This window comes from Bos grunniens, chromosome 4 (genome assembly GCF_055505025.1).
Source record: "Bos grunniens cultivar Pamir isolate PY7600 chromosome 4, Bosgru_T2T1.0, whole genome shotgun sequence".
Classification (NCBI taxonomy): domain Eukaryota; kingdom Metazoa; phylum Chordata; class Mammalia; order Artiodactyla; family Bovidae; genus Bos; species Bos grunniens.
Genome location: NC_141168.1, coordinates 104,491,466 through 104,517,088, shown reverse-complemented (window position 1 = coordinate 104,517,088; position 25,623 = coordinate 104,491,466). Strand labels below are relative to the sequence as shown.

The 25,623-nt window shown below is 38.7% G+C and overlaps 1 protein-coding gene and 1 pseudogene across 6 annotated transcripts in view; one reads left to right on the top strand and one right to left on the bottom strand.

The window, feature by feature from the left end:
* The window catches only part of UMAD1 (UBAP1-MVB12-associated (UMA) domain containing 1), a 255,050-nt gene that overhangs the window by 137,544 nt on the left and 91,883 nt on the right, over window positions 1-25,623 (top strand). The gene's annotated exons all lie outside the window — the stretch shown is intronic.
* On the bottom strand, window positions 20,794-20,852 carry LOC147374615 (U6 spliceosomal RNA; annotated as a pseudogene).

Sequence of the window (25,623 nt, the reverse complement as noted above, 5' to 3'; positions counted from 1 at the left end):
TAATATGTCAACCAAATTTACATATGATAGTAAATTGGGAAGCATCTCAAATAGTGAAATAATAGGAGTAGCACCAAGATACCTGAAAAGGTTTGGAAATATCACAGGAAATAGTGAGATTCAGCCTAAGAAAATGCAAGCTAGTACATCTAAGAGCAGATCATCTGAAATAGACATTCACTGGGAGAAAATGCTTAGTAGTGCTGAGAAGCAGCCTAGGTGAGAGACGACAAAGCGGGCGTGAGGTTGCAGTGGGTGTGGCAGGCACAGAGAGCCATTGCCATTTGGAATCATTTTGCAGACTCATTACAAGGAAGCGGAAAGCTCCCACCAACCACAGTACAACCCATGAACAGCCAAGCCAGTAGCTCCCAGTATTTCAAATAATTTGAAAAATAAAAACTATAGTGCTTAGGATAGGGAAGAATTTGCTTAGTAAATATGACTTTTTAAAATGCCTTCTCTTTGGTCAAGTAATAAAACAATATGAAGTGAGAGAATGGATATAAGCACCTTGCTGGAAGACAGACGTGGCTGGATTAGACTGAGCCCATGGACATCTGGAAATAACGTGAACACTTTTATGGGCACTTCTCAGCATCTTAAAAGATGCACCTGAAGACAGTGGTGGGAGCTGGATCACTTGAGGTGAGTTTGGAGTTCATGAAGAACTCCATTAAGGAACAGTTCCAGGACTGACTGGAAGCAGTGTGTTTTAACAATACAATCGTATTTCTACAGTTGTCTCTACTGGTCAGATAACTCTGCCTCACTGTTTACAATCTGTGGTTCAATGTTTATGCTTTAGGACCATTCAGATGTTCTTGCCAGGGTACCCTGTCCTTTCTCTTAGCACCCTTTTTGATCCTGGTTTTGAATTTCTTTGATTGGGTACCTTTATCGCTCCCATTTTGAAAGCACTTCCTTCCCCAAATATACCTGCTGTCCTGTCATAGCACTGACCATATGTGTGTTTCAGCCGCCACTGTCTACCACCGATGGCACCTCTTTGCTCTCATTCTTACCATCATTAATAAGGACACATCGAATCAGATGTTGTCTTGGCTTGTCACACTTAAATTATTGAAGCCCTGTTCCTAGTCTTCCCTTCCCAAATCCTGCAGCTACACTGCTTTCCACGTAGGCTGGGGAGGACAGCATCTCAGTGATCAAAATGCTCGAACTCTTTCTAACCCTCACTCGTATCCTGTCTCTCCCCACTTTACTCTTTATGTATCTGTTCCTTTTCCTCCGATGACCAAATTCTTACTCTGGCTTTGAGATCTTTCTCTAAAAAGGTTCCTTTTGTTTATAACATGATATACCAATGCTTAATAATAATGATAATATATACATGATACTTAATAAATGATATTTAATAAAATTTCACCATTACCTCAAAAACTATTGGTGACTTATAAAAAAACCTTTTAAGTTTCTATATTTTCTTACTTCAGAACTTATGAAAAGGGAATTAATCATATTTAGTCAACTTAAAAATTTTTGTAGCTTAGTACTAAAGCCCTAAAAGTTGCCTTTCAAAATGGCAAGTTGTTCAGTCATTGAATCTGTTAACTTTCATCAAACCATCAGTCATGTCTTGAGTCCCATCTCTGTGTCAGGATTGACCTAGGCATGCACAGAGAATGATGACTGATCTGTGCTCTTTGGTCTTAAAAGGCTCACACTCTCGTTATGGGCAGTCATTTTGGTTGGTTGAGGAACCAACCTCAGTTGATTGGTTTAATTCATATATTTAATACATATGAATTATCTGAGGATACAATATGGGAAGCAGGATACATAAGATCCCTGCCTGCATGGGTTTCAGTCAGCTAGGGAGGCAGACCATCCAAAAGTTAAATACAATGGGAGGTTGAGAGGCGCTGTATGCGCAGGCATGCTTAACATAACAGGTGTTTGAGGAGGACTAGAAGGATAGTCGGGGGTGACTCTGGGGAAGAATATTGCAGAGCACAGGGGCTTGTAGACTTGGAAGAGGGGTGATGTGAATTTACCCTAGATGGAGCTGGGAACCGGTGAGCCTGACTGTTAGAGGAGAGAAGAGGGCCAGTAGCTAGAGGAAAACCTGAGACTCTTACAGGATTATCTAATAAGCACACAGGTCCAGCTGAATGTGTAGAAATAAGATGGCCTATCCAAGATTTTAGAAATAATTATCTTCCTTCTATGTTAAATGCCTAGTTAGGGTAGTATGTGGTGTGTGTGTGTGAGTAAGTGGTAGAACAGTTCTCCTCAATTACACGTTACTTTAATAGTGGAATAATAATTTTAATCAGAATTAGCCCTCTGATCATTTGTTCAGTGTAGAATCTTATGTTGCAGTTTTCTCATTGTAATAAAACTTTGATTACACAGCTCATCAGGTTATAATAGTGCATCCTTGCCCGTAAGCAGCAAAATTTACTTCTCTATTTATTCTTCCAGAATACATATGTAGTTAAATACAATTTAATTTTTTTTTTGCTACAAGTTATAGCTTATCACAGGCAAACCCAATGACATACAACTTGTTACTTATATCTGCAGGCCAACAATTTATGATAGGAAGTAAAACTTTTGCTGTTTAACATTAATCTGATTAATAAACTGATATTGCCTCAGGTCTCAAACTCTGTCTGAATAAAATAGGTCCTCATGCCATTTAAAAACAGAGTACCAGCTGCAAGTCCAGAAAACACTTGCTGTTGATCACATAGTAAAAGAACCACCAAAGCCTTATAATTTATAGATTCATAACCACTTCTTGTTGAATTTATTCTTCTAAATGGTGCAGGTGCTGCTTTGGTTTAAAACACACAAACCTCTTTAGGCAAACTATGGGTACTCTGAGGTGCTTAATTTTTTCCCTTATGTTGTGAACTGGTTAGTGGTGAGGATAAGCTCAGCACTTCATTTAAAGCTCAAAGATGTGATTGTTTTAAGGCTTACCTAATACTCCCTTTTTTCATGATTTAAATATGGATGTAATTTCCTACAGATGTATAATTGAGTGTTTACTTAAGATTTGGACAGTTCATTTTTACTTTTATTCTTTTAATTGTAGTTGATTTACAGTGTTGTTAATTTCTGCTGTATAGCAGAGTGATTCAGTTATATATATATATATATCTATATATACATGTTTTATATTCTTTTCTATTATGGTTTATCATAGGATGTTGAGTTTAGGTCTCTGTGCTGTACAGTAGGACCTTGCTGTTTATCCATTCTGTAAATAATAGCGTACATGTGCTAGCCTCAAGCTCCCGCTCCATCCCTCGCCTAACTCCTTCCCCCTGACAGACACCAGCCTGCTCTCGATGCCCATTTCTCTGTTTCTGATTCACGGATAGGTTCATTTCTGTCATATTTGAGATTCCACGTGTAAGTGGTATCATGTGGTGTTTGTCTCTCTCTGATTTATTTCACCTAGTATGATATTCTCTAGATGAATCCATGTTGCTGTAAATGGTATTGCTTCATTCTTTTTTATGGTTTAGTAGTATTCCACTGCCTGTTCATACCCATCATGGGTTCTCAAGGCAAGATTGTGTGTAGATACACCACATTTTCTTTATCCTTTCACCTTTGGGGGGCGTTCAGATTGTTTCCATGTCTTGGCTGTTGTGATAGTGCTGCCATGAGGTGCGTGTCGCTCCTTGAATTGGTTTTATCTACATACACGCCCAGGAAAATGGTTGGGTCATTTGGTAATTCTGTTTTTGGTTTTCTGAGGAATCTCCGTACTGTTTTCCATAGTGACTGTACCAACACCAACAATGTAGGAGGGTTCTGTTTTCCACATCCTCTCCAGCTTTTATTCATAGTTTGTAATGATAGCCATTCTTGAACAGTTCATGTTTAACCATATGCATTTATTCACACCTCTGGTCCAATGGAAACTAAGCAACTGTTTCAAGTTCTGTCTTTTAAAACCCTTTCACCTTAAAGAGATGGCATGAACACGTTGCTTTAGATAGCTGTTAACTATTCATGGTGAATAGTGAACATTTCAAGAAATTAAGCTCTCAACCAAAATTAAGACTAAACAGTTTCCACTGCTAAGCATGTTTATTCAAGTTTTAACTCCAGAGTATTAGTGACTGAAATTATTTCATTAACGAAGCAGTAATTTCACACTGTTTAGTAAGACAATAAACATTTTTCCAGGAGTTCATCGGTGTTAGGCGAATATGAATCCTACAGTAAAGTACTCAGCTCCAAGTCATCATAATAAAAATACCCACCCCCTGACACACACACACACACACACACACACTGATAATACCAGTTGATATTTAGGTACCAAGTGCTATTTTAAGAATTTTACATAAATTTACTAGTATAACCCTCAAAATAATTATTTGAGGTAGATACCATTACTATAATCTCTGTATGGCATCTGCAGAAGCTCAGAGTGGAGTAACTTGGCCAGGGTTACAAAACTAGCTAGAAGCAAGGCCTAGATGGAATCCCAGGTAGTCTGGCGCTCAGCCTCTATGCTCTGCTGCAGCTTGTACTTAAATATATGCTTCCTTATGACCCTTCTTGCCTGCTTTTGTGTTCCAGTGATCTGCTTTCTCTGAAATATGTAAATATGAATTTGTGTAGCGCACACAGTGTACTCTGAGTATGAAAGTGAGCATTCTGTATTATTTTTTTCCTCATACTTATCACCATCCTATCTTGAAATCATTTTGTTTTTCATTTATTGTGAGTTCAGCAGATGGTAATCTGGAAGTTCATTTGTTTTTGTCCTTAATTGAGTTTGCTTGCTGATCTCTTGATTAATTCATATATTTATTTTCCTGATGCCTAGTACCCTGACTGTGCTGTGTGCTAGGTCGCTTCAGTTGTGTCCAACTCTTTGCGACCCCCTGGACTGTAGCCCACCAGGCTTTTCTGTCCACGGGATTCTCCAGGCAAGAATACTGGAGTGGGTTGCCATGCCCCATTCCAGAGGGTCTTCCCCACCCAGGGGTCGAACGCACATCTCTTATGTCTCCTGCGTTGGCAGGCAGGTTCATTTCCTCTGGCACCACCTGGGAAGCCCAGTTCCCTGACAGATTTATCAAATTTAAAATGAAAGTTTAGTCAAATTCATTGCATACAAAATTCTGGAAAACGATGGAAACAGAAAAGCAGATTGGGTTTTCCCTTGAAGAGGAAGAGCGCAAGTTTAGAGAGAAATTTCCTCTTCTCTTACCGCAGTATTTTGAGTTGCTTTGCCCCCGGTGGGTTTTGGCTGGAGTGGGTATTCCTGCCGTTCTAACTGCCCACCCTGTTCTCTTCCCCACCTGCGATGTTTGCTTCCTCACCCAGCCTCTCCTGCCCATCCTCGTATGTCTGCTGGCGGCGGCTTCTCTGACAAGGCTGTGCTCTCTCGATCTGGAGGAGTTGTCTTCTTCAGTGTGCTGCCTTCATTTTCTTTGCTCATTTGTTTATTAATTAAATAAACAAATCCTCCTTGAGGACAACAGGTTTTTTTTTGGTTTGTTCTTTCTCTCTTCACTGTTGGCTTCTCAGTGCCATCGTGCCGGTGTATATTAGGTGTTTGATATGCGTTGAATGGGCTTCCCTGGTGACTCAGCTGGTAAAGAATCCTCCTGCAATTGTGGGAGACCTGGGTTCCATCCCTGGGTTGGGAAGATCCCCTGGAGAAGGGAAAGACTACCCACTCCAGTATCCTGGCCTGGAGAATTCCATGGACTGTGTAGTCAACGGGGTCGCAAAGAGTTGGACACGACTGAGGGACTTTGGCTTCACTTCACTTCATGCATTGAATGGATGCATACCTCTATTATAGCACTCACTGTATTGTATTTGATTGTTTTATACATTTTTCTCCTTCAACTGACTGTAAGCTTCACATTTTATATTTTCCTCTATGTTTATATTGCAAAATAGGTAGTCAGTAAATGTTTTATCGAATGAATGAATGAATAAATGATTAATATCTTTACATCTCTGTGGTACTGGGTGGAGATGATTAAAGAGGGACAAGGATGGGTACTGACTGAAAGGACCGGCGCATTAAGAAATTTTTGACTCTGAATTAAGAAAGGAGGCACAGAAACACCAAGAACAGATGTCCCCTTTTATTCTTCTGTCCAGAAGTTCAGTTTCTTCATGTCTGTCATTTGCATATTTGGACGTATCAGTCAAAATGAATTCCCAGATACTCATTTGTCTTTCAGGGTAAAATGGTAAGGAAAATAGTTCTAGAGATAGGAATGAAAACTCCATAAATCTACTCTGTCAGTTAGGGGGACTTAAGTGGCATTACCTTCCACAGAAATCTCAAAAAAAATGTGCCGTCCATTGTCATTTTTTTTTTTAAGACATAGAGAACTTTATTATTTATTTATTGTATTTAAACAATACTAAAATTGTTTATTTTATTTATTATGTATTATATTTAAGCCTTAAATTTAAAATTCGATGAGTTATAGAAACATGGACCTGAGGAATAATATCTAAGTTTATTACACCTTTGGGGTGGGGTACCTAATGACAAGGAACCCATTTTCCCCTTCTCTTTACATGCCTTAGAAACCCTGCCTCCCTCCACATTGTATGATGCTTTCAGCCGACCAAGTGCTTGTAGAGTGCTCACTGAGTGCCGAGCTGACTTGCTTGATGGCCTGCTGCCCTTGGCCTTTCAGATTTATTTTGGAGTGTTCCTTTCTTGTTCCATAAAGAGTAGAGGGAGGTGAAGGAGGGTAGAGGGAAACGCATCTACACAGAGGAAGCACAGGTTCTAAGACAGAGTTCTGACAGCAGGGCATGTTCTAGAAATGGCAGCGTTTGTTCATTATGATGGAACAAGGTTCCAGGAGAGGAAGACGAATGAGATGGCATCAGCCCAGGGGGAACTGAGCTGAATGGATGAGAGCAGATGCTGAGAGCTGATGGTGATTTAAAACCCGTCAGTGCCATAACCCCACTCTTCCCCTTCTCCTGCCCATCACCTTTGCACCAGGCATTCTTCTTCTTGGTTTCCTTTCACCAGTTCAGATTTATGATCGCCAGTCTTAGATCACCACACTCTTTTCTAATTTTTTCCAATCTATTCCTAATCAACTGCATTTTCCATTATCCATAGTGACTGTTTTAAACTAGAACAGCTTTTCTCAGGAACTCACCTCTCATGACTGTCTCATTTTGAAGTAAAGGTCTTCCTCCCTTGTCATTTTCCCAAATAAGTAAATAGCTGGCATCTACCCCCTCAGCTTGCCTCCCCTCCACACACAGACTTACCTCCATCCCCAGCCATCCTTATAATCTTTCTTCCTGTGTATCTCCTCCAGGGTTCTCGAGCTTACCTTGGACTCTGGGACCTTGCTCTATTTATCATCTACTTTTTCATTTCTTCCTCAATAGAGGCTCTTACTTTTCAGCTAATATGCACCCTCAGATCTCTTGTGTGCTAAAAACTTCATTCTTTGCTTTCTTTTTTGTTTGTTCCTTAAGATGTCCCTCATTTCTCCTTATTTAAGCAAGGAAGATGGTCAGAGTATTTTTAGAAAGACTACACTGGCTGTGGTGTGGAGGAGGAAGAGGAAGTCAAGGAGGACAGGAGTTTGAAGGAAGGATCAGTTGGGAGTGTGTTGAGCTGAAGTCGTGGCCATGGAGAGGAGCAGACAAGTTTGAGAGGTGTAGAGGAGGTAGAATGGACCAGACTTGAAATTGAATGGATATGAGATTTGAGGGAGAAGAGGAAATCCATAATGATTCTCGTGGATTGAGGGAGTAAATGCAGGAGGAGGAGCAAGTGTCAGGGAGAAAGTGATGAGCTCCATACTGGAAGTGTTGAAGTGAACTGCTCTTGGGGCATTCAGTCGGGAGAAGTCAAGTAAGTAGTTGGAAGCATGGGCTCTAGCTCAAGAAAAACATTCTTTAGAAATAATGTTGTTAATCAAAGACACTTTGGTGTGCTTCACATTATATTTTTGGTGTATCCTGGGAATAAGATCCCCAAGAATGGAATGGGAAGAGAAGTACCTTGGGGAATAACAGAAGAGTTAGAATAGAGAACCTGTGAAGGAAACTGAGAGCAAATGGCCAGAGAGAAAACAGGCATGTGTGAGGGGGTGTGTGTATGTGTATGGGGGTGTGTGTATGTGTATGCGTGTGTGTGCATGCAATTTTTGTTACTTTTTTTTTTTGTAACCTCCAACAAGACAAGGATGTTTGTATTACCAGCTTCTAGAAAAACCTGGCAAAAGTATGTAGACCGTTGAGTCTAAGACATGCTGTTATTGACAGGGCTCACTGAAAACAATCATCTCTTGGTGGAACTTCCTTTGCCACCAGAGGAAGTGGTGGATTTGGAAGGAACAGATTTGGAAGGAACAGATTTGTAAAGCAGACAGTTTGGAAAGGTGAAGCGTTGATAGGAGGTACGTGGAAAGGTTGGGTGACTAGCATGGTTAGGAGATCCAGTAATTGCCACAGCCCAGGGTGTTGCTTTCAGTAGAAACCATTTGTCAGTGGAGGTGCTATTGATTGCTGTCTTGTGTTAGGAATCACTGATAACATCATGCCGGCAGCTTTGCCACCAAAGTGGAAGGTCGGGAATCTAAGCATTTTCTTGTTTTATCTCTGTTCACATGTAAGTTCCATTGCAGCACTCTGGTCATGACTCAGAATTTCAAGCTGTCTAAACTAGTTCATGGGCTTCCCCGGTGTCTCAGCAGTAAAGAATTTGCTTGTAATGCAGGTGATGTGGGTTCAGTCCCTGGGTCGGGAAGATCCCCGGAAGAGGGCATGACAACCCATTCCAGTATTCTTGCCTGGAGAATCTCATGCACAGAGGAGCCTGCATGCACAGAGGCAGCTACAGTCCATGGAGTCCCAAAGAGGTGGACACGACTGAGCTACTGAGCCTGCACATGGAAACTATATATAGTTTTGTTTCCATGGAAAATCTTCATGGGAACAGGAGTCGAAATTTACAGCAATTAGTTTGTCCAAAGTTACTAACAAGTTAGCTTGGCCTCACACTAGCCCTGGCTCCCTTAGGGTCTCCATGAGGGTGGGGGAGGAGGTGGACATTCCCCTGAGAGCCATCCAGCAGGGGCCTTTGGAGATGTGCAAAGACAGTTCATATTTATGAATTATATTTATTCCCATCCTTAACAAACAGCTGTCTATTTTTGTGTATGTTTTTGAATGTGCATTAGGTATTAGTCCAGTGCTCCCTGTTTGTAAATAAATTATATTTTTATATGCAGGGGAGGCATGTGCAAACATTTTTTAATTGATTAAGTGCTTGTTTGAGAATATACTTTGGAGACCTCAAGTTGAAAGCATAGATAACTGGGCATCGTGAATAAACTAGGAACATTTAGGGGTTTCTTATCACAATTTGTTAAGGACTCTAGCTGTGATCTAGAGTCACAAATGCAGATGTGTGACTCGACCTTCCTTCCACTGTTTGGATTTTAACTGAGCGCATGAAAACGCAAGCTCAAAACCGTTGGTTGCACGTTGCGTGAGCACATTGCTGCTTTCTCAGGAGCTGCCCACTGCCCTTCCACATACAGTGTGTTCTTTACAGTCCCCCTTTAGTCACAGGCAGTTGAAGCTGTTAAATAGTATCTCTCTTTAAAAGGTAGGCTGATGGCGTTTCTATCTTCTGGTACATCTGGTAAGTTAATCTATACAGTCTCCGTGAGTATCCTGCCGGGACCTGTTTTTACATGCATACAGGGACGTTTCTGTAGAAATCAAAGGCCATGAATCAGAAGAACACAACTCTTGTTTCCAGTGTAGTAGAGGCTTACAAAAATTGCCATTGAAAAATTGAAAGTAGGGTGGTTTGTTTTTATTGTGGAACCGATCAGGAAGAACAATTTACAGTCATCGCCATTCTTCACAGCTGAATGGAGGAGAGGTGCCTGCCTCGTGAAACGCAGCAGCTGCGCCCGTTTTCTGCGGGCTCACAAAAACATTTGCTTTTTAATCAAGAACTTTGGATGGTGGGGTACAGTTTGTTTTCATGATGGAAGTGGTCAGTTGTGCCGTACCAGACAGCTGTAGTGTAATTAAGAAAAACTGTGTGAAAATGGATTAAATATAACAGAAGAAGCCTTTTTTTTTTAAGGGGGGGGGCGGTTTCACCTTAAGTTTATTCATTTTTTTCTTCAATGTTTAAAAGCTGAAATGTCCCTGTACTGCTCTGTAAGATTTTGCTGTTTCACAATATCATTTAGCTCTTGGAAATATAAGGCATTCTACTATAAAGTAGTTGTTTTTGTAACAGATACAAGCTAAAAGGTATGGGTTTTAGGATGATTTAGCTCATCAAAGATTTGCTTTTCAAATAATGTTTAATAAGAGATTGCACAGTTTTATTTATGTCAACCCTAATGCATTAAAAGAGTTAGTAATTTACTTTTGTAGGAAAAAGTTAAGGCCATTTTCAAAACTCATTTTATATACAAGTTGCAACATAAGGAGGACAATCTGTTTTTTAAGACCAGAAACTACGAGAGGTGAAAATTACATTTTTCTTGATAAATTTTTTAATGAACTAGTCATTATAGTGATGAAATAATGTGGCAACGCCTTAATTTGCGTCACAGTAGCAAAATAACTATTGCAAGGTCAGAGGGAGATGAATTAAAAAAAAAAAACAACAGAAGCAATTGTGTTCACAAATAACCGAGATTGTACTAGACACTCATCCATTTCTAAGTTTTTATGCTAATTGCCCAAATACTAAAACAAAATTTTACCCTAGACAAAACAAGGGTGCCAGGATCACGTTTTGCTCTAAGAGTTTATCCTGTACTGATGATTTTCTAGTGGAGACTCTTGGGCTTTATTTCCAGTCGAAGGTTGGCAAGGAGTTACTACCCTAAAGCCTGTTTCCGGTTTTGCGTCTGTCATCTTGGGGATTAATTTGGGAGGAGGACTCTACACTGGATGTTTTCAAGAAGAAACCCCACTGTCATTCCCCCCACTCTCTGGTGACTGCTCTCTCCTGATTCCTTGTGTCTTTCCTCCCCAGAGACCCTAAGAAAACACTGAGAACCAGGCTTGAGTTCATTCTAAATATTATCAAACCATGACTGCAGCTGGGAGTTGGTGGTTCTGTTTGCACCCTGAACCCTCATGTGCACCAAACTCTTCTGGCGGCTCCTGCCTCTGATGAACCTGAGAGAAGCCGAGTTGGGGAAAGTCAATGCAGAGGGGCGAAGGGTGGGCTGGAAAGGTAGACTAACTATCAAGGAATGTCTGGGGCCAGGTTTTAAGACAAGAATGATGATAAAGAGCATCGGAGAAAAGAGAGCAGCATGGTGCAGAGAGGGAATTACTGGAAATTCTAATCTTTTCTAATCTCTTTTAATTACTGGAATTAAAAGATCTGAATTCAAGTTCTGGCTAGCCAAGTATTTTGGGAAAGTTGTCCTCCCAGCTTCTATTTCTTCATGTGTAAAGTGGAACTGGGACACCTGTTCCATGTACCCAACAGGTTGTGAATCTTAGAGGGAAAAAAACAAACAAACAAAAACCCAGAGTGAGAATTTTGTTTCCTGGGTGTAATTGTGGAATCACTTGACCCAGACCCTTTTGTGTCATTTTTTTTTTCTTTTTTGGAGATCTTGGCAGTCAAGAAATGGGAATGCAGCAAGGATTAAATCTTACTACAAACGTGGGTCCTTTCTCTGTGAGTGTTCTCAGAGCTCCTGGATGATCCCATTACTTCTCTCTATTTGATTCTTGATGGATCAGTACCCCCTGCAACACCAGTTCCAAACCCTTTCACCTTCTCAAGACCCAGTCTCTGCCCCTCCTTTCTCAGTCTCAGTAGATAAACTCCTCCCCTACTTTGCCAGAAGGGCTTTCCTGGTGGCTCAGACTGGTAAAGAATCTGCCTGCAATGCAGGAGACCCAGGTTCAATCCCTGGGTGGGGAAGATCCCCTGGAAAAGGGAATGGTACCCATTGCAGTAATGCTTGCCTGGAGAACTCCATGGACAGAGGAGCCTGGTGGGCAAAGTCCATGCGATGGCAAAGAGTTGAAGACTTGAGTAACTAACACTATCCGGTCTTTCTCCATGGCCAGGAAACTCTTTGAGTTCAGTGTCCTGTGGTTTTTTTGTTGTTGTTCATTTTCATTCCTAAAATTTTTAAGAGTGATTTGAGCCCTTTCCCTCTTCACTATCCATACCTTCTTTTGATCTATTTCAAATATGACTTCTATTTCATTGTATTGAAACTCCTGTCTTGAAGGCCACCACTGATGTCATTGTCAAATCCAGTGACCATTGCTCTGTATTTGTTGGTTTCTGGGCAAAGTTGCACGTAGATGTTGACAGCCTTAACTCTCCTTTAATTGCAGCCCTCTTCCTCTTTGGCTTTGTGTGTCAGTACCTTGCTCCTTCTCTTCCAGCTGTCACTGACTGCTTTCCTTTTGCTTCCATCCCTAAGAATAGATATTCCCTAGGATTCCGTACCAAGCTCACAATGTACAAAAATTAATTCAAGTTGGGTGATAGGCCTAAATATAAAATCCAGATCTATAAAACTGATTAATTAAAAGATAGGGGAAAAGTCTTTGTGACCTTGGATGAAGATTTCTTACATATAAAAAGCATGCTCCATGAAGGAAAAAATTGATAAATTATATTTCATCAAAATTATATATTCTGTTTTTAGAAAGGTATTGTTAAGATTAGAAAAGCCTCAGATTAGGAGGGAATATTTACACAACTTATCTGATAAAGAACTTGTATCTGAAATATAAAGAACTCCAAGTTTAATAGTAAGAAACAGCCTCGTTTTAAGCAGTGGGCAAAAGATTTGAATAGACACTTCATTAAAGAGGATATAAGGATGACAAGCACATGAAAAGATGCTCAGTATCATTAGTTAATAGGGAAATGGAAAATAAAACCACAATGAGCTACTACTGTACCCATCAGAAAGGCTAAAATTATGATGCCAGAGGTGGCAAGGGTGTGGAAGAATTGGAATTGCTTGTATTGGTAGTGAGGATGGGAAATGGTACAGCCATTCTGTCAGTTTCTTAAAAAGTTAATCATCCATCTACTACATGACCCAGTCATTGGACTAGGTATTCTACCCAAGAGAAATGAAAGGAGGTGCTGTTTGTTTCCATTTATATAAAAATCTAGAAACTGAAACCTGTGGTGATGGAAAGCAAAATCGTTGTCTGGGGATGGGAGTGTGGTGGAGGAGGAATGGATTACAGAGGGGCACGAGGAAATGTGAGGTGGAGGATGAGTTCATGGTGCTGAGTGTGATGCTGCTTTAACAAATGCATACATATGTCAGAACTCAGACCTGGCGCTTAAAAATGTGAGTTTGTAATACATTACTTACATCACAATAAAACATTTAATAGAACCTCATATTAAAAAGGATGAATATTACAGCATGTAAATTATCCCTCAGTGTCCCTGACTTAAAAAAGAAAAAAAAAATATGGAAAATGAAACATGGGGATTAAAGCTGCAAAATACTTTTAAAAGCTAATCTTGAAAGGTTGCATGCTGTATGATTCCATGTAGATAATATCCTTAAATGACAAAGTTACAGAGATGGAAGACAGATTAGTGCTTGCCAGGGTTTAGGGTTGGAAAGCACGGGGGAAGATAGGTGAAAGTTACGCAGGAATTTTCAGTGCTATTTCTGCTACTATATAATACATAATTAATGAATCTATAGTTATCAGAAAATTAGAGAGTTTCTTTAAAAAAGTCTTTTGGATATTATTGTGTTCCCTAACATGAAACAAAAATAACATGCCAAAAGTGATCAAGTTTTTAGAGCTTACTAATGGTTACCATGCAAACACTAGAAACTGTGCTTTTATGGAAATGATGGCAGCTTAACATTGCATCATTGCAGATAGAAGACATAGCAAGAATCACTTTCAATTTCTGGTTCCATATCTGAATATTCAATGCCTTAATCTTCTTTCTCAGAGATTCTTATTTCTATTTCTCTGATTGGATAATAGATACAGATGGTTCAAACATACATAAAAAGGGATACACTGAGAAGTCTTCTCCAACATCTGTCTCCCATCCACACAGCTCATGCTCCCCCCAAATTAAACAACTGTATACTATTAATTTCTTGCATATTCTTTCAGAATTTCCTTTTGTCTATACAAGTAAATGTAAGTATATCTTTTTTTAACCTTTCTCCCTGCTGTTACATAGAAGGTAGTTTACTCAGTGTTTTGCACCATACATGTTTTTGCTTAACAGTCATGTCTTTGGAAAGTTTCCATTTGGTACGTATCTTCTTAATTCTTCTTCTTTTGACAGCTGCATAATATTCCACTACATGGCCATGCTGCACTTTATGTACTGATCCTCTACCTGTTGACATGTTGACATTTAGATTATTCCCAGACGTCCACTTCTGTAAATAATATTATAGTGAATACCTTACATGTATGTCATTACCCTTTTGAACAAATATATGCGAATATATGAAATTTCCAGTATTGACTTCTTAACCTGGAAAAATAAACTTAAGTGGTTTAACCTAAAATCTGCCGAATACACTCTTAGGTGTGTAATTATTTGAGATGAAGTGTCTCGTGTCCTTTTGATTTTTGGATCCACTGCCAGATATACATGATTATTGGATGCTTAAAAAAGGGAGTGGAGAACCTTCACTTAAATGTCATTCAGTATACCGAAGGGAAAAACTTCTCTAAGGTTTTTGCAGTAGCTTCATTAAGTAACATGTCTAACCCTGATCCAGCTGTGTCAGGCTTCTTTGCCTCTAAATGAAAGCCTTTGCTCTCTCCTTATTAATGGCCTAAGAACAGAGCTCTGAAACCCTTTTTCTTTCCCTAAGGGGCATTGCAAAAAATACCTTTTCATCCGCTATCAGTGTTAGTTAGCCTCCAGTGTGCTTTGTAATTATTGCAGCTTAAGTATCATGACATTAGGTTTTGACATCATGTTCTCTGAAAAAAGGTGGTTTTCTTTGTTCACATGGCAAGTATGTCCTTCTACACAGCGAGTCAGCCAGTTGGGTCTTGGATTTTCTAACACTCTGAGTGTTTGTGTGTGAGCAGGAGATGGTGGTGGTGTGGTTTAGTCACTGAGTCGTGTCCGACTCTTTGCAACCCCGTGGACTGTAGCCCTCCAGCCTTCTCTGTCTGTGGAATTCCCCAGGCAAGAATACTGGAGTGGGTTGCCATTTCCTTCTCCAGGGGATCTTCCTGACCCACATCTCCTGCATTGGCAGGCTGATTCTTTACCTACTGGGCCACCAGGGAAGCCCGGGAGCAGGAGATAGTAAATGTGGCAAAATTTAGCACTGGTGAAAACAGATGAAGGTGAATAATCAAAGATGTTCATTGTACTGTTCTTTCAGAATTTCTGAAGATTTAATATTTTTCAAAATAGAAAAGTTGGGAGCAAACATATTCTTTGCCGAGATTGTGTGCTGTGAATCAGGAGAGACTGCTTCATTACCTGTTACATTCTGTTTTTTGTTTTGCTGTTTCTAGATCTGAAGATGTCTTAGAAACTCCACCCCTAGACTTAAAAAATAGTGATGTTAGCAGTTTATAGTTATTGAGGGTTTCCTCTGTGTCACATGTTGGGTTCAGCATTTTATGTGGACGAGCACATGTAAGCCTCTTATCCATCTATTATTATCCTCTTCATTTTTCATATCAGGCCACTCAGGGCCTGTACGATTAAATCACTTGCCACCAGTCACACAGCTAGCCTGTGATAGAAACGCTCCTTGCAACCAGACTGGCTATCATTATACTTGACCTGGACCCCGCTTGACCCAGTCGCTCTTTATTTTGGCCTGAAGTATTTTGAAGTGAGAGATAGGTTGTCCTCTGGCTGAAACTCTTACAGTTGACTGATCCAGATAGCATGATAATCTGAAGGCCTCTTGAAAAACTACAAATGGGGAAACATGGAGAGGGAAATTGAGCTCTTGCTTGACACAGTAATTTGCAAAGCTCTATGAAAAAGGAGAGCTTTGTGTACATATTAGCAGTCAAAACCTTCCCACTCCTTTTCTGGGTTTGCCTCTTCTGTGTACACTTACCAGTCTTCTGAGGGACATTACTGCTTGTGTTCTGTATGTTTTCTGTCCCTTTCCCTCTACTGACTCTTTTTCCATCAGAGATTAAACAGGTTTAGGCTTTTCCTGTCTTGACACCATTCATTCCCCTTTACTCCACATACACCCTGCCCACCACCATATCTTCACCCTAAGCTTTCCTAACACATGACTCTTATAAGACACCATAGGGAGATGTCTTTTCCTGTTTCTTACTAGCTCCTCAAATCCTCCCCAGCCCCCCAACTTACACCAACCTGTTTTCCTTCTAGCAGTTGTTCTTTGCTATTCTTTTATTCCCAAAACCAAGACTCTATTTTATATACAGTATTGTACCCTGATTTTTCCTCTTTAATAGACTTTTTCTCATGTCATTAATTTTGAAGAGTTTCTTATTGATGAATAACTTACAGAAACATATACAAATGATGAGTTCAGTGACTTCATAAAATGTTGTTAGCATCCACATCAAGAAATAGAAATGATAAAGTCCTAGAATCTCCCCCCTCCCAACTAACTCCTTTCAGCCGCTTCACCCTACTCCCCCAAATTATCTTGACATGTAACAGCACAGATTGTTTCGTGTGTATGAAATGTGTGTCAATGAACTATATGGTGTGTACATTTTGTGTCTTGCTCCTTCACTAAAAATTATTATGTTTGTGAATTCATCCATATTACATGCAGTTGTAGCTCATTATTCTTGTTATGAAATTTTCTATTGTGTGAATATACATTAATAAGTTTAAAAACAATGTTTGGAGTTATATATCATTCCATTGTATGAATATTATTTATTCTATTATTTTGGCTAGTTTTTCACTATTAGAAATGTCTATAATGAATATTTTTGTATAAATAACTTATAAATAACTGTTTATACAAAATATTTTTATATAAATAACCATTCCTTAGAATAAATTCTACAAGTGCATTTGCTATCTAAAAGAATGTAAACTCTTTAAATGTTCTTGATACCTTTTGCCAAATAGCTTTCAAGAAAAATTTTACTGGTTTCCTTTCATACTAACACAGTATTGACAGATAAGTATTCAATAAAATTTTGTTGACCTGAACTAAATTCACTAAATTCTTTTATATCCCAGGATCTATTTCTGAGTTTTCTTTGTCATTGATTGGTCTTTACAGTTCAATGTTGTTTTAATTAATTTAGATTTTAACAATTTAACAGTGTATAGGGCACAAATCCTCCTCCCCTTCTTATTTCTTTTCCCCCAGAAATTATCTGATTTTTCTTCTTTAATGTTTACTGGTTCAAACTTTAAAATACATTGCCGAATTCAGTAGATATTTCATGGAATTACCTCATTGGTATTTCTATACACTTATCTGGGAAGAACTGACACATTTATGTGTATATAGTCTACCTAGGAATGATTCTTTATTTATTCAAGTATTTTTATTTTTATTTTATTTTTTTAATTTAATTTTATTTTTTAACTTTACAATATTGTATTGGTTTTGCCATATATCGAAATGAATCCACCACAGGTATACATGTGTTCCCCATCCTGAACCCTCCTCCCTCCTCCCTCCCCATACCATCCCTCTGGGTCGTCCCAGTGCACCAGCCCCAAGCATCCAGTATCCTGCATCAAACCTGGACTGGCGACTTGTTTCATATATGATATTATGTATATTTCAATGCCATTCTCCCAAATCATCCCACCCTCTCCCTCTCCCACATAGTCCAAAAGACTGTTCAATACATCAGTGTCTCTTTTGCTGTCTCGTATACAGGGTTATTGTTACCATCTTTCTAAATTCCATATATATGTGTTAGTATACTGTATTGGTGTTTTTCTTTCTGGCTTACTTCACTCTGTAAGTAGGCTCCAGTTTCATCCACCTCATTAGAACTGATTCAAATGTATTCTTTTTAATGGCTGAGTAATACTCCATTGTGTATATGTACCACAGCTTTCTTATCCATTCATCTGCTGATAGACATCTAGGTTGCTTCTATGTCCTGGCTATTATAAACAGTGCTGCGATGAACATTGGGGTACACGTGTCTCTTTCCCTTCTGGTCTCCTCAGTGTGTATGCCCAGCAGTGGGATTGCTGGGTCATAAGGCAGTTCTATTTCCAGTTTTTTAAGGAATCTCCACACTGTTCTCCGTAGTGGCTGTACTAGTTTGCATTCCCACCAACTGTGTAAGAGGGTTCCCTTTTCTCCACACCCTCTCCAGCATTTATTGCTTGTAGACTTTTGGATCGCAGCCATTCTGACTGGCATGAAATGGTACCTCATAGTGGTTTTGATTTGCATTTCTCTGATAATGAGTGATGTTGAGCATCTTTTCATGTGTTTGTTAGCCATCTGTATGTCTTCTTTGGAGAAATGTCTATTTAGTTCTTTGGCCCTTTTTTTTTTTTTTTCTTTTTTTTGGCCCATTTTTTGATTGGGTCATTTATTTTTCTGGAATAGAGCTGCAGGAGTTGCTTGTATATTCTTGAGATTAGTTGTTTGTCAGTTGCTTCATTTGCTATTATTTTCTCCCATTCTGAAGGCTGTCTTTTCACCTTGCTTATAGTTTCCTTTGGTCCCATTTATTTATTTTTGCTTTTATTTCCCATATTCTGGGAGGTGGGTCATAGAGGATCCTGCTGTGATGTATGTCAGAGAGTGTTTTGCCTATGTTCTTCTCTAGGAGTTTTATAGTTTCTGGTCTTACGTTGAGATCTTTAATCCATTTTGAGTTTATTTTTGTGTATGGTGTTAGAAAGCATTCTAGTTTCGTTCTTTTACAAGTGGTTGACCAGTTTTCCCAGCACCACTTGTTAAAGAGATTGTCTTTAATCCATTGTATATTCTTGCCTCCTTTGTCAAAGATAAGGTGTCCATATGTGTGTGGATTTATCTCTGGGCTTTCTATTTTGTTCCATTGATCTATATTTCTGTCTTTGTGCCAGTACCATACTGTCTTGATGACTGTGGCTTTGTAGTAGAGCCTGAAGTCAGGTAGGTTGATTCCTCCAGTTCCATTCTTCTTTCTCAAGATCGCTTTGGCTATTTGAGGTTTTTTGTATTTCCATACAAATTGTGAAATTATTTGTTCTAGCTCTGTGAAGAATACTGTTGGTAGCTTGATAGGGATTGCATTGAATCTATAAATTGCTTTGGGTAGTATACTCATTTTCACTATATTGATTCTTCCAATCCATGAACATGGTATATTTCTCCATCTATCAGTGTCCTCTTTGATTTCTTTCACCAGTGTTTTATAGTTTTCTATATAGAGGTCTTTAGTTTCTTTAGGTAGATATATTCCTAAGTATTTTATTCTTTTCGTTGCAATGGTGAATGGTATTGTTTCCTTAATTTCTCTATTTTCTCATTATTAGTGTATAGGAATGCAAGGGATTTCTGTGTGTTGATTTTATATCCTGCAACTTTACTATATTCATTGATTAGTTCTAGTAATTTTCTGGTGGAGTCTTTAGGGTTTTCTATGTAGAAGATCATGTCATCTGCAAACAGCGAGAGTTTTACTTCTTTTCCAATTTGGATTCCTTTTATTTCTTTTTCTGCTCTGATTGCTGTGGCCAAAACTTCCAAAACTATGTTGAATAGTAATGGTGAAAGTGGGCACCCTTGTCTTGTTCCTGACTTTAGGGGAAATACTTTCCATTTTTCACCATTGAGGATAATGTTTGCTGTGGGTTTGTCATATATAGCTTTTATTATGTTGAGGTATGTTCCTTCTATTCCTGCTTTCTGGAGAGTTTTTATCATAAATGGATGTTGAATTTTATCAAAGGCTTTCTCTGCATCTATTGAGATAATCATATGGCTTTTATTTTTCAATTTGTTAATGTGGTGTATTACATTGATTTATGTGCGGATATTGAAAAATCCTTGCATCCCTGGGATAAAGCCCACTTGGTCATGGTGTATGATCCTTTTAATGTGTTGTTGGATTCTGATTGCTAGGATTTTGTTAGGGATTTTGCATCTATGTTCATCAGTGATATTGGCCTGTAGTTTTCCTTTTTTGTGGCATATTTGTCAGGTTTTGGTACTAGGGTGATGGTGGCCTCATAGAATGAGTTTGGAAGTTTACCTTCCTCTGCAATTTTCTGGAAGAGTTTGAGCAGGATAGGTGTTAGCTCTTCTCTAAATTTTTGGTAGAATTCAGCTGTGAAGCCGTCTGGACCTGGGCTTTTGTTTGCTGGAAGATTTCTGATTACAGTTTCAATTTCTGTGCTTGTGATGGGTCTGTTAAGATTTTCTATTTCTTCCTGGTCGAGTTTTGGAAAGTTGTACTTTTCTAAGAATTTGTGCATTTCTTCCGCGTTGTCCGTTTTATTGGCATATAATTGCTGATAGTAGTCTCTTATGATCCTTTGTATTTCTGTGTTGTCTGTTGTGATCTCTCCATTTTCATTTCTAATTTTATGGATTTGCTTTTTCTCCCTTTGTTTCTTGATGAGTCTGGCTAATGGTTTGTCAATTTTATTTATCCTTTGAAAGAACCAGCTTTTGACTTTGTTGATTTTTGCTATGGTCTCTTTTGTTTCTTTTGCATTTATTTCTGCCCTAATATTTAAGATTTCTTTCCTTCTACTAACCCTGGGGTTCTTCATTTCTTCCTTTTCTAGTTGTTTTAGGTGTAGAGTTAGGATATTTATTTGACTTTTTTCTTGTTTCTTGAGGTATGCCTGTATTGCTATGAACTTTCCCATGCTAATCTTCTCTGTATCATTCCAATTTTAGTATATGTGCTGCTGAAGCGAGCACATTCAAGTATTTTTATTAAATGTCACTCAGTAAAATTTATAGGTTTATTCTTACAGGATCTCTTAAGTTACTTTCAAATATTTTATATTTTGTGACTTTCTGGGATTAAATGATTTTGAAAGTTATTCAGTTTATGTATTCATTTTGTGTTCTTCCTCTTTACTGAGCTCTTATTAATACTAACAGTTTTTGTTTGAGTTTAGGACCATAAATGCTTTGGGGGTTGGGGCTATTTGATTTCTAAATTCAGAAAAGGAGAAGTTGATACCTGGAATAAAGAAATAGAAACAGTAATCTGGAAAACTATTTTTAAAATAGAATTGTAGAACTATGGTCATTTGGAAAACTCCCATTTTTTTTCATGCATTGAGGTATTGTCTTTGTCAAATTCAAACTATTATCTCAAGCTTACATTTTTGAATGAAGAAGCAGATTACAAAGTTAAACATAAAATTAATGAAAAAAATTTTAAACATGAAAATCTCTCATTTAGGCACATTACTTGTATGAGGAAAACCACATCATTTACCATTTGTGTTACTCTGAATTTATTTATTTCCATTCTTTCATTTAAAAAATTTCCCCTTATCTGTTGTTTGTTTTGCTTCTCTGTTTCTTTTTAGATATATAGTAGTTTGGGAAGAAGGGAAGAAATCTTTTTTAACACTAATGGAAAATAAACTGGGGTGTAAACAAGGGAAAAAGGAAAATTTTCAGTTTTGCTTTCAGATTTTTTCCTGTGTACCTTTCTCATGTATTTTTCCTATGTATTTTTCTCAATACCTTTCTGTTCTTCTGGATGATTCTCATGATCCTCTGTCTCCTTATACCATTTATCTATCTGAAACCTTTAAGACGTGTCCATGTGTGATACACATATTTATGTCCCAGGCTGTCTTTTATATCACTTCCTTCTCAGAGGTAAGACAGTATGTCTGGGCTTCCATTGTAGCTCAGGTAGTAAAGGCTCTGCTTGCAATGCAAGCGACCTGGGTTTGATCCCCTGAATCAGGAAGATCCCCTGAATACTGGATCTTACGTATCACTTCCTCCTCAGAGGTGAGACAGTATGTCTAGGTCATGTATATAGAAGCTATTGCATATACAATGGAAATAGAAATTTCTCAGTTGAATAGTTTACTTTGAATTTTTTAAACCTTTTTATTTGTTTTATTTTCTTTTTTTATTAATTTAAACTGTAGGGTTTTTGTTTACTCTTACGAATAGTTGAAACTTGAGCCACACTGTAATCAGAAAATAACACATTAATCCTAGTTAATCCACATTATTGTCCTTCTGTGCCGTATCAGCAACAATCGCAGAATGTCTGGCATATAATCTCTTGTGTGGACACAGACTCACAGGCAAAGCCTAATCTAGAAATGAAGTGTCCTCTTTTGAGACGGTAGTTTTGCTGATATGTAGGAAGAGCCAATGTAGAGTCTCATTTCACCCTTGTAAGAGAGAAGCTGGTTAGTATCTTATTTATAAGACGAAACTAGGTCAGGTCAGTTACAGATAGTTATAATGCACTCTAAGTGGCCTGTAAGCCAAGGCTGGTGTTATTATTGAAAGACATACTTCCTTTGTCAAAAAAAATTCACCCTCTCAGTATGACAGTAGAATTGGAACCTTAAGAAGTAAGAATCCCGACCTTTTATAAAAAGAAATGATCTTTTTAAAAAGGCAGAATTCTGTTGGGGGTGTTTCTGTGGGTGTTTTTTAAGCATTGGGGCTGGGAGGTGAGAATAGAGTGGACGATAAGGACATCATGTTCCTGGTCTCACTTGTAAAATGGAATTGAAGGCAGAGGTGGAGGGCAGTAGCCAGGACAGTCTCAAAGGTTGCTTTCGTGTCTTAACTACCAGATCTTAGTTTGAAAGATGAACTCTTGTAAATTGTAGAAGTAAAGTGATGTGCTTTCATTAGACAGATGTAAAACTGGTTCTCAGTCCTGAAGGAGAAAATAGAAATGAGACATCAGAACCAGAAGCAGTCACACCAAACATCTGCTTAAAAACCGGTAACAAAACCGCTCCAACGGGCAGCGTCCTGCGGTTCTCACCTTGTTGTGCACAGTGGGATAACTCGGTCAGGACTTCTGGTTAAGCGGGATGAAGCCAGAAATAGACACTGTACTCTGTTCTCATTCAGTACATTCACAAAAAGGGGGCTAAACAAAGAAGAAATTGAAGATGATAAATGGATCTTATTTGCCTGTGAGAGTACGCCATTCTAAAGGTGGATATTGTTCATGAAGAGAATTCAGAATTAACTCTCTCTAATTCTGTGTGAAGGGGCGTGGGTCTTGAGTAGGAATATGGGTCTGGAGTAGGGTTGTGGGTCTTGAACCCAGAGTTTAGTTTGAATACTGGTCCCACCACTTAGGCATTTTGTGATGCTCAGAACTTTGAAATATCTTTTTCATTATTTTTTTCACCTGTTAAATAAGCAAAATTATTCCTTCTTCTTATAGCTGTTGCAAAGAAGTTTGCCTCTCAATTCATGAAACTGTCACAGCTTTATTGAAAAGTAGGAAAATCATTTTTGCTTAAAATCTTTTGAGGAAAAGTTCTGTATAAGAAAATAAATGAGATTAGCCTGGTGACACATTATTGTATTCTGAGTGTATTTTAAAATTTGTTCCTGCTCCTCCTTCTTAGAAAGATTCCTTATTTATCTAAACTGTGTTAAGAGTTTTTGTTGTTACGTAAAAACATCCCTGGGTAACTGCGCATACTGCATTCACTCACTTGTGAGTAAAAATGGTGAAAAGGATAAAGGATTAGTTAGTTCTCTTTTGGTTGATGATTTAAAGGGACCATTGAAATCTCTACCACTGTCTCTGTCTTTATCTTTAAATCATATCTCTGTACTCTAACCTTCCTAACTATTCCTCTCTTTTCTGTTTATTTTGAAATAATTTTAAATTTACAGAAAGTTTGCAAAAATATACAGAGATCTCTTTGTTTTACCACTTGATAGTAAATTAGCAATATTATGTATCATTACTTCCAAACACTTGAGTGTGCAAGGATATATCCTACATCAGTGATCAAAATCAGAAAACTAACCATCAAAGCCATAGATGCTTCATTTCTGTTTTGTCCAAATGATGTACTTTATAACAAGAGGATCCAGTTCAGTATCGCATGTTACATTTAGTTGTCTTGTCTCTTTAATTCCCTTCAGTCTGGAATAGTCCTTAGTCTTTCCTTGACTTTAAATAGCTAGACACTTTTGAAGATTACAGGCCAATTATTTTGTAAAATATCCCTCAGTTTGAGTTTGTGTGATGGGGCTTCTCTGGTGGCTCAGGCAATAAAGAATTCGCCTGCCATGCAGAAGACCTGAGTTTGATCCCCAGGTCAGGAAGATTCCCTTGGAGGAGGGCATATCAACCTACTCCAGTATTCTTGTCTAAAGAATGCCATGGACAGAGGAGCCTGGTGGGCTACAGTCCATGGGGTCTGAAAGTGTCAGACATGGATTGGCGACTAACACTTGGGTGTGGGTGATGTGTCCTCAAAATTAGATTTGGATTATGCTTTTTTCTCAGGAGTATCACAGAAATGATGTGTTCTTACTGTTCTTACATATTGGGTAGGACACAGTTCTCCTTTGCTACATTTTTGTTGTTGTTCAGTCACTCAGTTGTGTCAAACTCTTTGTGACCACTCCATGTGACCACATGGACTGTAGCCTGCCAGGCTCCTCTGTCCATGGGATTTCCCAGGCAAGAATACTGGAGTTGCCATTTCCTTCTCCAGGGAACCCACATCTCCTGCATTGGCAGGTGGACTTTTTAGCTCTGAGCCACCAGAGAAGCCCTAGGGCCATTAATCATCATTTCTTAAGACTGTATCTACCAGATTTCTCTGCCATAAACTGCTCATTCTCCCTTTAAAATCAGTATTTGGGAATCGAATCCACCTGTGATGCGGGAGACTGGGCTCGATCCCTGGGTTGGGAAGATGCCCTGGAGGAGGTCATGGCACCCCACTCCAGTATTCTTGCCTGGAGAATCTCCATGGACAGAGGAGCCTGGCGGGCTACAGTCCATGGAGTTGCAAAGATTCAGGCATGACTAAGCATAGCACGGCATTTTGAGATTATGTAATATACTTTTCCTTATCAACCACCCAAACTTAGATAGCTTTAGCATCTATCTGTGTTTTTTGGCTGAATTATTAGGATAGTAGTTGCCAAATGGTGATTTTTCTAATTCCTTCACTCCTTCTCCATTCATCAGTTGGCATTCCAGTACAAAGCAAAGCATCCTCCTCTCTTTATGTATTCATTTTTTTTTTATATATTAGTGTGAGTTCATGGATTTTGTAAATGATTTTATTATTTACGGATATTTTAATGGATTATAATCTATTAGTGTCACTTATTTTGCTGCTTGAAATGTCCTAGTTTTGGCCCGTGGGAGCCCCTACAGATTGTCCTCCTCATTCTTTGAGTGCTTTATGTCACAGTGAGATGGTCTAGGCCTATCTTCAACACCCTGAACGAGGCCATGCTGCCACGGCCTCCCCTATATCCTCCTTTCCTCACTTGCTCTGTATCTTCTTGCCACTTCTTCCTTTCTGGGACTCAGTTACTTCGGAAGACAGAGAAAAAGGAAGAAAGACCCAGGTAGCTAGTAAGCTAGATGACTGACTTAAAAATCTGCCCTTAGAAATTTGGGAATAAAAAGACAAGCTCACCCATCTTGTAAGGAAACAGATATTTGGATAGCTATAAGTGATGGCTAAGCCCCAAATAA